The 11,002-nt window shown below is 43.9% G+C and overlaps 1 long non-coding RNA gene across 3 annotated transcripts; it reads right to left on the bottom strand.

Annotated features, from left to right (window-relative positions):
- Window positions 1–257: 257 nt before the first annotated feature.
- Window positions 258–9,878, bottom strand: LOC141165300 (uncharacterized). Of its 3 annotated transcripts, none has more exons than XR_012251140.1 (5): window positions 9,718–9,878; window positions 9,547–9,641; window positions 9,252–9,438; window positions 9,084–9,170; window positions 258–631 (listed from the first exon to the last, which is right to left on the bottom strand). It is a non-coding gene; the product is annotated as an uncharacterized lncRNA (long non-coding RNA). The 3 variants fall into 3 exon arrangements; XR_012251139.1 differs by having other exon boundaries at window positions 9,252–9,476; XR_012251138.1 differs by lacking the exon at window positions 9,547–9,641 and having other exon boundaries at window positions 9,252–9,476.
- Window positions 9,879–11,002: the final 1,124 nt, after the last annotated feature.

Genomic DNA, 11,002 nt, shown 5'->3' on the forward strand with positions numbered 1-11,002 from the left:
ATGAGAAGGTGTATCCAAACTTTTGGCCTGTACTAATATATATATATATATATATATATATATATATATATATATATATATATATATATATATATATATATTTCTTTATTTTTAAAAATGAAACCTTTAATAATACAAGTAACTTTTCCTCTGGTTATCAAAAACATTTTTTTTTAATCAAAAAACGATATGTCATTAACTACCAAATAAAAAGCATAAACATAATTTTTTGTTATTAGTTTTATTATTAAGGGGGCTTGGAGATGAATTCATACAGGGGACCAGGGGGGCCATAAGATGAAGGTCTGAATTGCTGCTTGTCCTGGAAGTACAGAGGAGACTCAAATTCCATCGCCCTGTGCGCTGGGTAGACTCGCCAGCTGTAGAACTAGACTTAAGAAGCGTTTCCTCTGCCTTCTCCTCTGAACCCCTATGCAGATAGTCTAGTATGTCTCAATTTGGCCCTGGACGTCTTGAAATGTTGATGCAGCTCTTCAGCATCTTGATCTCGGTCCAGGATGATGTATGACTTGTGGTGGGGACGTCTACATTATTTGAGGAGATACCTTTAGCCACCTCAGGGTTATGGGATGATTCCGCCCGTGCGTTGGCTGCCAGATCATCAGTCGTACTAATTAAAAAATACATATATAAGGTTTAGACATTTAATAAGTGCAAATGTTACATTATTTTTTTAGGAGCATGGACTAATGTAACACTACAATGAGATCAAGATACGGGCTCACATGTCAACTTTCATATATACATATGTTCTTATTCCCATTATTCACTTTACCATATAATTTCCTAGAAAAAAAGGCTAAATAAAATTATTTGTGGGGAAAAATGGTGAAAAAACACATTAGCCCCGCTGTCTTGTTTTTTTAATTTTTTATTTAGCAGTAAAAAAAAGACCCTGAAACATGATTTTCAAGGTACAGATGACTTTTTTTGTTCATTGGTGGTGGGAGAGAAAAATGACAGTTCTGATATTAACATTTTTTTAATTAACTATTTATGATACGTTTTCTGTAATTTTATGTTTTGAAAGATCAGACTTTACGAGGCACTTTTTAGAGATTACTTTTTGCCGTATTTTGTAATTTCTTGAATTTCTAATTGGGAAAAGGGGGTTCATTTACACTTTTATATATTTAATATTTTTATTTTTCCATTTTCATTTTATCTTTTAATCCTCATGAGACACTTTAACCTGTGATCTTCTGATCGTTTACATTATATACTGCAATACCATTGACTGAAAGTAAATAGCAAGGATGATGTCCTCTTATGAAACCTGGCCTCTTCTCTGAGTTTCCTAAGATTGAAGCCACAGGAGCCCCCTCTATGGGATGTTGGTGCACGCGTTCCTCAGCAATTGCATAATTTGTATGCTGTTATAAGGGATTCATAGCAGCATTAAAATGGTTAAACTGCAGTGATCAGAGCGCGCTGCCGTTACAGACAGATGACGGCTACGTGACACAGCCGGCACCGGCCACGTACGTTAGTAGTAACATGTGACAAGAATGTATATTTTAGTAAATATTTATTGAAAAACTTCTAGTCTCAAATCCATTATATTTTGATAATAAATAAAGGGATAACAATATTTTGCAATGATACAAACATGGGAGAATTATGTTACAGACACTTACACATTTTTTGATCGTTTGCTCTTGTAGCAGAATTCCTCTCCTGTGTGACTTTTTCTCAGACACTCTTCAGAAGATGTTGTGATTAACTTCTTAGTAGATGTCCCAGAGTACAGGACGCTTCTGCACCAAAATGATTAATTTTTCAATTTTAAGTAGACGTGACATGGTGCCAGGGCCTAGTGAATAGGAAACACTGGACAGAATCCCACGCACACTCCTCTTCCCTTCACTTTTCTCCACACAGCGATTTCCTGAAGAAACTTCTTATCGTTTTATATTTTGAAGCGACCCAAGATAATAGCTAAGGCCTCAGATGTTAACGGACAAAGGATTATGATGATTCGTTTTGATGATATCAATTTTGCAGTTTTTTAAATCTAAGATGTTCAGTCATCGGCCACTTTGTTAAAAGCTTCAGCTTCTTTGACGACAATAAAGTAACTCCTGATTGGTGGCAGCGGCTTAGAGATGCAGAGATCCTCTTTAGGTGTTGCTCCTTCTATTGGTGGCAGTATAGCATTGTTATTTTTTGTGGTTATTCGTGTTGATGACATCCTTGAGATGATTTCAAATTCTAAGTCTCTCATCTCTACTTGTGTCGCTAGTGACACTTTTATAACTGGATCAGTGTTTGTGCTTTTGGAGGCCACTTGGATGTCATTGAGGTCCTCCTCACTTACTTGAGTCCCAACGGTCTTGTATTTGGGGACTGGTGAATGAAGCTTAGCTGATCCAGACTTTTTCATAAAAAAATCCAAGAACCTCCTTTGTATAGGGATCTTTATAGGATTTTCCTCATTGACTGCCGGGGGCAGATTCTCAATCAGATCCAGCTCAATTTCTTCCAAGTCATTTGGTGACTCTTTGGCTGGTTTTTCTTCTGTTATTTCAGGAGCAGCATCTGGTGGAACAACATCAACCTTGCTCCTCTTCTCCCATTTCCAGAAATGTATCCATTTTTTTGCTGGGATTTTAGTGTCCTTCACTGAGATGTCAGGGATGGAATCACTTGACCCAGCCAGATATTGCTCATTTCTGAGCATGAAACATCCAAACAGGTCCAATTTCCCGCACTTCATCTCTGAAGACCGGGATGGAGCAGGTAGATGGTTAAAGAACCTGTCCAATTGCAGAAAATCTGCACAAAAACAAAGTTTGTATTCACTGCACTACACACACCTCTCTCCTTCTCTCTCCTACAAAACCCTCAGAGCAGCTCAGGTAGAACATGGAACCATAGAGCAGTAACCGGTGACATCACAATCTTACGTCATGGCAACATGGCTGTGACATCATCACATTCCGAGGACATGATGGATATTATGTACTGAATATAATTATATATATATATATATATATATATATAATATTAAGTAATGAACTATTGCATTTCAATCCATATTTTTCCATCCTTACATTTTTTTTAAATAGTCAATAAAAGATCATTTATATTTGTATACAGTGGTAATTATTATATCTCCTTTATACGTGTCAGGGTTTCACATGATCCCGATTACTCTCAGAGACCACCCACTCTGCTCTCTGGAGCGAACAGATCTCGGCTGCCCCCTATCGTCCGGACAATTGCACGATTGGCCGATGATCAATATAGGAGGCTGCAGGCTGTTCTCACTAAGTAGTTATCGGCAAGCGAGCAGTGAGCGTACGGCATACACACCACCTTCCAACACATGGAATATATGTAAATATATAAATAAATAAATACACCCTCGTACGATCGCTGCTACTTCACAATAACCCAAGAAGATTATTAGTTGCCACCACCAATCAGTTTTAAATACAGGTCGATTGGACGCCTTATAGGTAGCATGTGGCTTCGGGGGAGGCACGATTACAGAGCAAAAGAAACAGAACTATTACATTTTATATTTAATCCAAAGGGAGGCAATGTTTATGAAAAAAAATACACAAAAGATTTTACAGAGGGGGACAAAACAATACAGCATATACAGTTACACAAAATAAAAGGAATTAACGGAAGAATGTACTACAGTGGTGGCCAAAAGTATTGGCACCCCTGCAATTCTGTCAGATAATACTCAGTTTCTTCCTGAAAATGATTGCAATCACAAATTCTTTGGTATTATTATCTTCATTTAATTTGCTTGCAAGGAAAAAACACAAAAGAGAGTGAAGCAAAAATCAAATCATTGATCATTTCACACAAAACTCCAAAAATGGGCCAGACAAAAGTATTGGCACCCTAAGCCTAATACTTGGTTGCACAACCTGTAGCCAAAATAACTGCGAACAACCGCTTCCGGTAACCATCAATGAGTTTCTTACAATGCTCTGCTGGAATTGTAGACCATTCTTCTTTGGCAAACTGCTCCAGGTCCCTGATATTTGAAGGGTGCCTTCTCCAAACTGCCATTTTGAGATCTCTCCACAGGTGTTCTATGGGATTCAGGTATGGACTCATTGCTGGCCTCCTTAGAAGTCTCCAGTGCTTTCTCTCAAACCATTTTACAGTGCTTTTGGAAGTGTGTTTTGGGTCATTGTCCTGCTGGAAGACCCATGACCTCTGAGGGAGACCCAGCTTTCTCACACTGGGCCCTACATTATGCTGCAAAATTTGTTGGTAGTCTTCAGACTTCATAATGCCATACACACGGTCAAGCAGTCCAGTGCCAGAGGCAGCAAAGCAACCCCAAAACATCAGGGAACCTCCGCCATGTTTGACTGTAGGGACCATGTTCTTTTCTTTGATTGCCTCTTTTTATTTCCTGTACACTCTATGTTGATGTTTTTTCCCAAAAAGCTCTACTTTTGTCTCATCTGACCAGAGAACATTCTTCCAAAACGTTTTAGGCTTTCTCAGGTATGTTTTGGCAAACTCCTGGCTTTTTTATGTCTCGGGGTAAGAATTGGGGTCTTCCTGGGTATCCTACCATAGAGTCCCTTTTCATTCAGACGCCGACGGATAGTACGGGTTGACACTGTTGTACCCTCGGACTGCAGGGCAGCTTGAACTTGTTTGGATGTTAGTCGAGGTTCTTTATCCACCATCCGCACAATCTTGTGTTGAAATCTTTTGCGTCCACATCTAGGGAGGTTAGCCACAGTGCCATGGGCTTTAAACTTCTTGATGACACTGCGCATGGAAGACACAGGAACATTCAGGTCTTTGGAGATGGACTTGTAGCCTTGAGATTGCTCATGCTTCCTCACAGTTTGGTTTCTCAAGTCCTCAGACAGTTCTTTGGTCTGCTTTCTTTTCTCCATGCTCAATGTGGTACACACAAGGACACAGGACAGAGGTTGAGTAAACTTTAATCCATGTTAACTGGCTGCAAGTGTGATTTAGTTATTGCCAACACCTGTTAGGTGCCACAGGTAAGTTACAGGTGCTGTTAATTACACAAATTAGAGAAGCATCACATGATTTCTCAAACAGTGCCAATACTTTTGTCCACCCCCTTTTTCAGTTTTGGTGTGGAATTATATCCAATTTGGCTTTAGGACAATTATTTTCATGTATTATCTGACAGAAATGCAGGGGTGCCAATACTTTTGGCCACCACTGTATACTGATCGCAGAGACGATTCAGTTTAGTCGGAGGAGAGCACCCCAATTTGGCCGTTCGGTGAACGTGACCCCTGCTTACATGAAAATATGTATCTCCCAGCATGAGTGAAGATCAATATTCGGCTTGTTCTTTTATGCCAGATTGGGCCCCACCCACACACTCCCCTGTGTTGACCTCATGTGGGCTCGTCTCCGCCCTTCATGTTTTTTTTAAATCTCTAACTTCTGCGATAACTCCTCGCTTGATGATTGCAGAAGTTAGCAAGTGATGCCATATTTTTCATTGCGATTTAACCTTTCCTTAGAGATCAAACATGACCTGGCTGCTGTCCATTATCTCTGCACTGTTGCCTTACAGCTTACCGACAGGGCTCACATATGGAAAAATATGCATATTGTTCCTTAATTAGCCCTGCCTAGCCCGATGTCGCTCGCGTCCGTGTGGAGGATAAAGGGCTGGCTGTAGTCAGGGTACGCCAGGATTTCATCCCCCGTGAGAGCCATCTTCAGCTGGCGGAAGGACTCCTCTTCCAGCTTTTCCCACCTGAAGGGTGGCTTCTGGTTTTTGGCCTTCCTGGATTGACCTATCAGGAGGTCCTGCATAGGAGCTGCCATTTTGATGAAACCAGGAATGAATCTTCGGTAGTAGCCTACCAACCCGAGGAACTGCCGCACTTCCTTTATGTTGGAGGGTCGTGGCCAGTGTTTAATCATGGTGATCTTATCGGGGTCGGGAGCCACTCCGTCAGCACTCACCACGTGTCCCATGTACTGCACCTTTGGTTTCAACAGGTGACACTTGGAGGGTTTCACCTTTAGGCCGTAGCTTGCCAGGGCGTCAAATACTTCTGCCAGGTGTTTCAAATGGTCCTCGTAGGTTTCGGAATAAACGATGACATCGTCCAGGTATAACAGGACCGTCTCGAAATTCCGGTGTCCCAGACAGCATTCCATCAACCGCTGGAAGGTTCCTGGTGCGTTGCAGAGCCCGAACGGCATACAGTTGAATTCGCTGAGACCCATCGAGGTGGTGAATGCAGTCTTCTCCTTGTCTGCCTCTGCTAAAGGAACCTGCCAGTACCCGCTAGTAAGATCCAAAGTGGAGAAGAAGTTAGCAGATTTTAATGCAGCTAAAGATTCTTCTATTCTAGGTAACGGTACGCATCTTTGTGTGTGATACGGTTGACCTTTCTGTAGTCTACGCACATTCTCATTGTGTTGTCCTTCTTTTTCACTAGAACTAGTGGAGCTGCCCAGGGGCTACAGCTGTTCCTGATTACCCCAGCCTCCTTCATGTCCCGCAACATCCCCTTTGCATGCTGATAGTGTGCAGGGGGTACGGGTTGGTATCTTTCCTTTATGGGTGGATGGTCTCCTGTGGGGATGTGATACTCTACCCCCTTTACTCGCCCGAAGTCTAGCGGGTGTTTACTAAAGACTCTTTCATACTCCTGAACCACCCGGTAGACTCCCTGTTTTTGGTGTGAGGGAGTGGAGTCAGTACCCAAATGCAGTTGCTGACACCAGTCCTCCATTTGTTTCTTAGAGCCGTTACCTTCCTCTGGTTGATGTGGAGGCAAGAGTTCTACGGCCTTTACAGAATTTTGGTTTATGGTGAACAATTTGGCTAGCGTGGCATACCGGGGCAGGTGTACTTCTCTCTCCCCGATATTTACGATGCGGACAGGTACCCTCCCATGGCGTACATCGACCACTCCCCGTGCTGTCAAAATGGTGGGCCTACTGTCTGAGTAGACGGGCTCTACCATTGCTTGGTAGTCTCTACCTCTTAGACCAATAGCTGCCCGGCACCATATCATCATCTCACTTTTCGGGGGCATGGCAATAGGGAACGGGTCACACATTCTCACGCTACCAATCTCACCACCAGATAATTCCACCTGTTGCCGTTTCATCAGTGCCCGGATTTCTTTTTGGAGGACACGCTGCTGGCTGGAACTGGCGTTCTTGGCAGCCTGCTGTAAAATGAGAATCACCTCTGCAAGACTATTTTTAATCACGTTAGTTCCCAAGGTTATTCTAGGGTGACTCTCATGACGGTCAATGTCCACAATAATCAGTCCTTGTGCCGCCAGTTCGACCTTACCGACCTTAATGGTCACCTCTTTGAACCCCACCTGCGGCACGGGCTGACCATTTCTGGCGATGATACTCAGGTCGTCATCTGGGTAGCGGGTTATGTCCGAGTCATTCCAGTACCGCTTAAAGAGCACGTACGGGATTGTAGTCACCTGTGACCCAGTGTTTAGTAGGGCACTCATAGGAATGCCATCTAGTACCACAGGCAAGACCGGACGTCCCCCTACGTATTTATCACGCCAGTTCGATGGGCCTGATGATCTTATGCCTGGAGGGTGGCCCTCTGCCCCAGGTTGTGCCCGTTTAAATGACAGTACCTTGCCATATGTCCGGGTTGATTGCAGCGGCGGCAGATGGGTTGTCCGTCCTCGTTGTATCTGTCGCTGGGTCTTCCTCTGGACGATGGGATCCTCCTCTGTCGGTGCCACGGGACGTCCTCCGGACTGGTGGCCAGCTTGATCCTTCCTGGAGGAGAGACCTGTAAAGACTGAACAGTTCGGGTTAGCGCGGCTACGCTTTTAGTTAGCTCTTGGACCTGATGGTGCAGGTCTGTAGCCGGGTTGTTGTCCAAAGCCTGCGCACCAGCTCATTTAGGCTCTGCAGACAAGGGCGCCGCCTCCTGGTGATAGGTAATAGCAGGGCGCCGGTGGGTTACAGCGCTACCCGGTGCCGGTTCTCTGAGCACCCGGATGGCCCTGTCTTTTGAACTTTGCAAAGTCTAAACCAGGGTTCTGCAAGGCCATTGCACGTAACTGGGTTCGGTGGGCGTTGGACAGCAGACACTCAATGAATTGCTCAGTTAACAGTTCATCTGCATTCCGCACACTGTCAGGTTCTGCCTGTTTAATGGCTCCCAGGGCCTCTTGCAAACTCAAAGCATAGTTTCTTATGCTGTCTTGGGCCCGCTGCTTGCACCGATAAAATCTCATTTTGATCTCGGCTGAGGTGCGGGTATCAAAAGTGTCCTTCAGATGGGCCAAGATCTCCTTTACGGTCTCCTTGTCCCTGACTGACCAGGACTTTACTATGCGTTGGGCTGCGCCGGTTAGCTGGCCTATCAATATGCTCACTTTCTGGCCCTCCGTCAGGGGGTGTACCTTAAATAGGCTGTACAGTCTCTCTTTAAAGTCGCTTAGGGTATGCGACTGCCCTGAGTATTGGGGCAGCCAGGCCGCTCCGGGGATGTAAGGCATTGTAAATGGCATTACTGTGGCAGTGGCCGCGCTGGTGGTAGAGGGTCCCTCCGTGTCCGTCATCTTCCTCCCCCCTAGTTAAGTGTGGCCTACTTTCCGACGATCATCTTCTGTAGAAACGATGAAGGCTAGCACTCAACAAAGTGGAAAGGCACGGTGCTAGTGAAGGGAGCCAGTGGTTCCGTCAGTAAAAAACTGTAAAAATCACTGCACACGTAGAGAGGTATGATATGCTTTAGGTGAAACTTTATTTAAAGGGTGATGCTTGAGGCGACTAGTGGATGTTTCGGCCAACACTGTGACCTTGATCACAATGTCGCTGTAAGAAAATATGTACAAAAATATACAATAAGTACAAAAAATAGAAAACATATATACATATGTACAAAACAATGAATGAAAACATGTCCGTGTTATATTGCTGTTCACAGGGTACAGACAAAGTTCAACCATAATAAACCGCTTGTAGTGGAAAAAATAGTATATCAACATACATGCTGCATTTTGAGAGCAGATCATAATAACCACATGACAATGACAGGGTCAAGAGTAAGAATTTTTTGAAGAAAAAGTGCGACTTACCAAGTGGATAGATGCATCCGGGAAAAAAAAAAGGGAGAAGAATTACCAGTCAAGAAGAAGTGAGGGGCAATTCTTAGATAAGGAAACCTATAAAATATGAATGGGTTATCATTGACATGTTGATGGTGGATGGCAGAACAACAGGGGGGGGGGGGGGGGAGAGCTTACCAATCTGGTAGGAGGTATCTGGGTCTAGACACGGATGGAGTATGCCCATCAGTTAGAAAAGTGCTGGGTTCAGGGTGTCTTGGAGCCAAGGACCGCGTCAGCTGGGAAATTATAGGTGGCGGACAGAGAAATATGGTCTGGTGCCATGCTGCAGTTGGCTCGGTCCTGTGTGCCACGTGTATGGGATCTATTTTGCGAGATAGTGTAGGAGGCGATAATGGCCAGCTAGAAAGTATAAGGAGGTAAAGGATATAAAAAGTAGTGTCAACAGGATTAATAAGTAAGTCAACATTACCCCCATAGATTAAGGTCTTGGCAGGTGCGGTGCTCCAGAGAAGCCTGTGCAGGGATCCGTGTGGATTAAACGTGATCCCTTAAATGTTCTGAACCCTACAAGGGAAGGGGGTCAACAAAAAGTAAGGAGTGGCAGGGAACAAGGTACTGGTCTGGGTGAAGGGTTACTCACTGTCATTGGAGGTTCCGGTGGAGGATGCTGTAGGCAAGCCTGTCAGGGCACAAGTGTGAGCAGGCAGTGAGTCAGCCCTGCTATATAGTGTGCTGGCCGGTCATGTGACTAATGCTGACATCACAGGAAGTAAAAGGTGCTATGGGAAACACAGTGACCTGTTAGCATTGTGTTTAGCAGTCACTATGGGAACCAGGGGCGGGAGCTGGCAGCTACGTAAGGAGACTGAGTGTATGATAACCATGGCAGCAATGGGCGGGACTGGTGTAACTGTAAGTCGAAATCATGCTGCAGGAGTGTCACTGCCTTTGTAGTCCCCTGGGATGTAAGTAAAAGAGGGAGGAAGACACGTGAGACCTAAGTATAAAGGATCATAGGTGATAACATCTGTTAGATAGAGAAGCATAACATTGCTATTGCTGATAACCCACATCTGATAAATAGCATAGGTGGGTGGATAAAACGCTTTAAGAATACAAAGGGAGATCATGAAGTGTGAAATAGTAATAGGTGGATGACGCTAATCAGAAGAACTGAACATAGGTGGTAACATCTGTTAGATCATGGGAAACTGCCTAGTTGAAAACCCAAAACTGGTATAAGGCATAAGCAGATGAATAAAACCTTGTGAATAATGGTATACAATAGTCATTGGTACAAAATAGTTAATCAGAAGAACTGAAAACTGTTTGACACACAATTGATCACCCACGTCTGGTCGATAGCAAGGAGATCAAACTAGATAGTGCATATTGCTCATCAGATGAACTGAACATTGAAAAACTGAACATTGAAAAAACTCAAGACAGAAAAGCGCAACCATAATGTCGATGAAGTAGGAGTCCAACCTTAAAGGGAAGAGAAGTCAGAGGTCATTATTATAGTGGTCTTACCGTGTATGGAGGAGGTAGAGCCATGGAACGAGAAGCTTTAGGATTGGATCTAGGGAAGAAATTTTTAGGAATATCAAATCGGATTTAGGTGTGCCAGTCGATATCACGGTTAAGGCCCCGGGGGTTTAGAGTGTCAAGGGTGTAGATCCAGTATGTTTCTCTCTGTTTCAGTAGTTGTATATGGTTTCCCCCTCTCCGGGGTCTGGCAACTTTTTCTATAACTTGGAACCTAAGTTGGGATACATTGTGTTTTGCCTCCTTGAAGTGGGCTGGTAGGGGAAGCCATGTTTTGCCACACCTGATTTTGGATTTGTGGCTTGAGATACGGTCTCTAATGGCTTGGGTGGTTTCGCCTACATACAGCAATCCACAGGGGCACTTGATGACATAAA

This window comes from Phyllobates terribilis, unplaced genomic scaffold (genome assembly GCF_046119375.1).
Source record: "Phyllobates terribilis strain yellow unplaced genomic scaffold, ASM4611937v1 Scaffold_11__3_contigs__length_659146591, whole genome shotgun sequence".
Lineage (NCBI taxonomy): Eukaryota > Metazoa > Chordata > Amphibia > Anura > Dendrobatidae > Phyllobates > Phyllobates terribilis.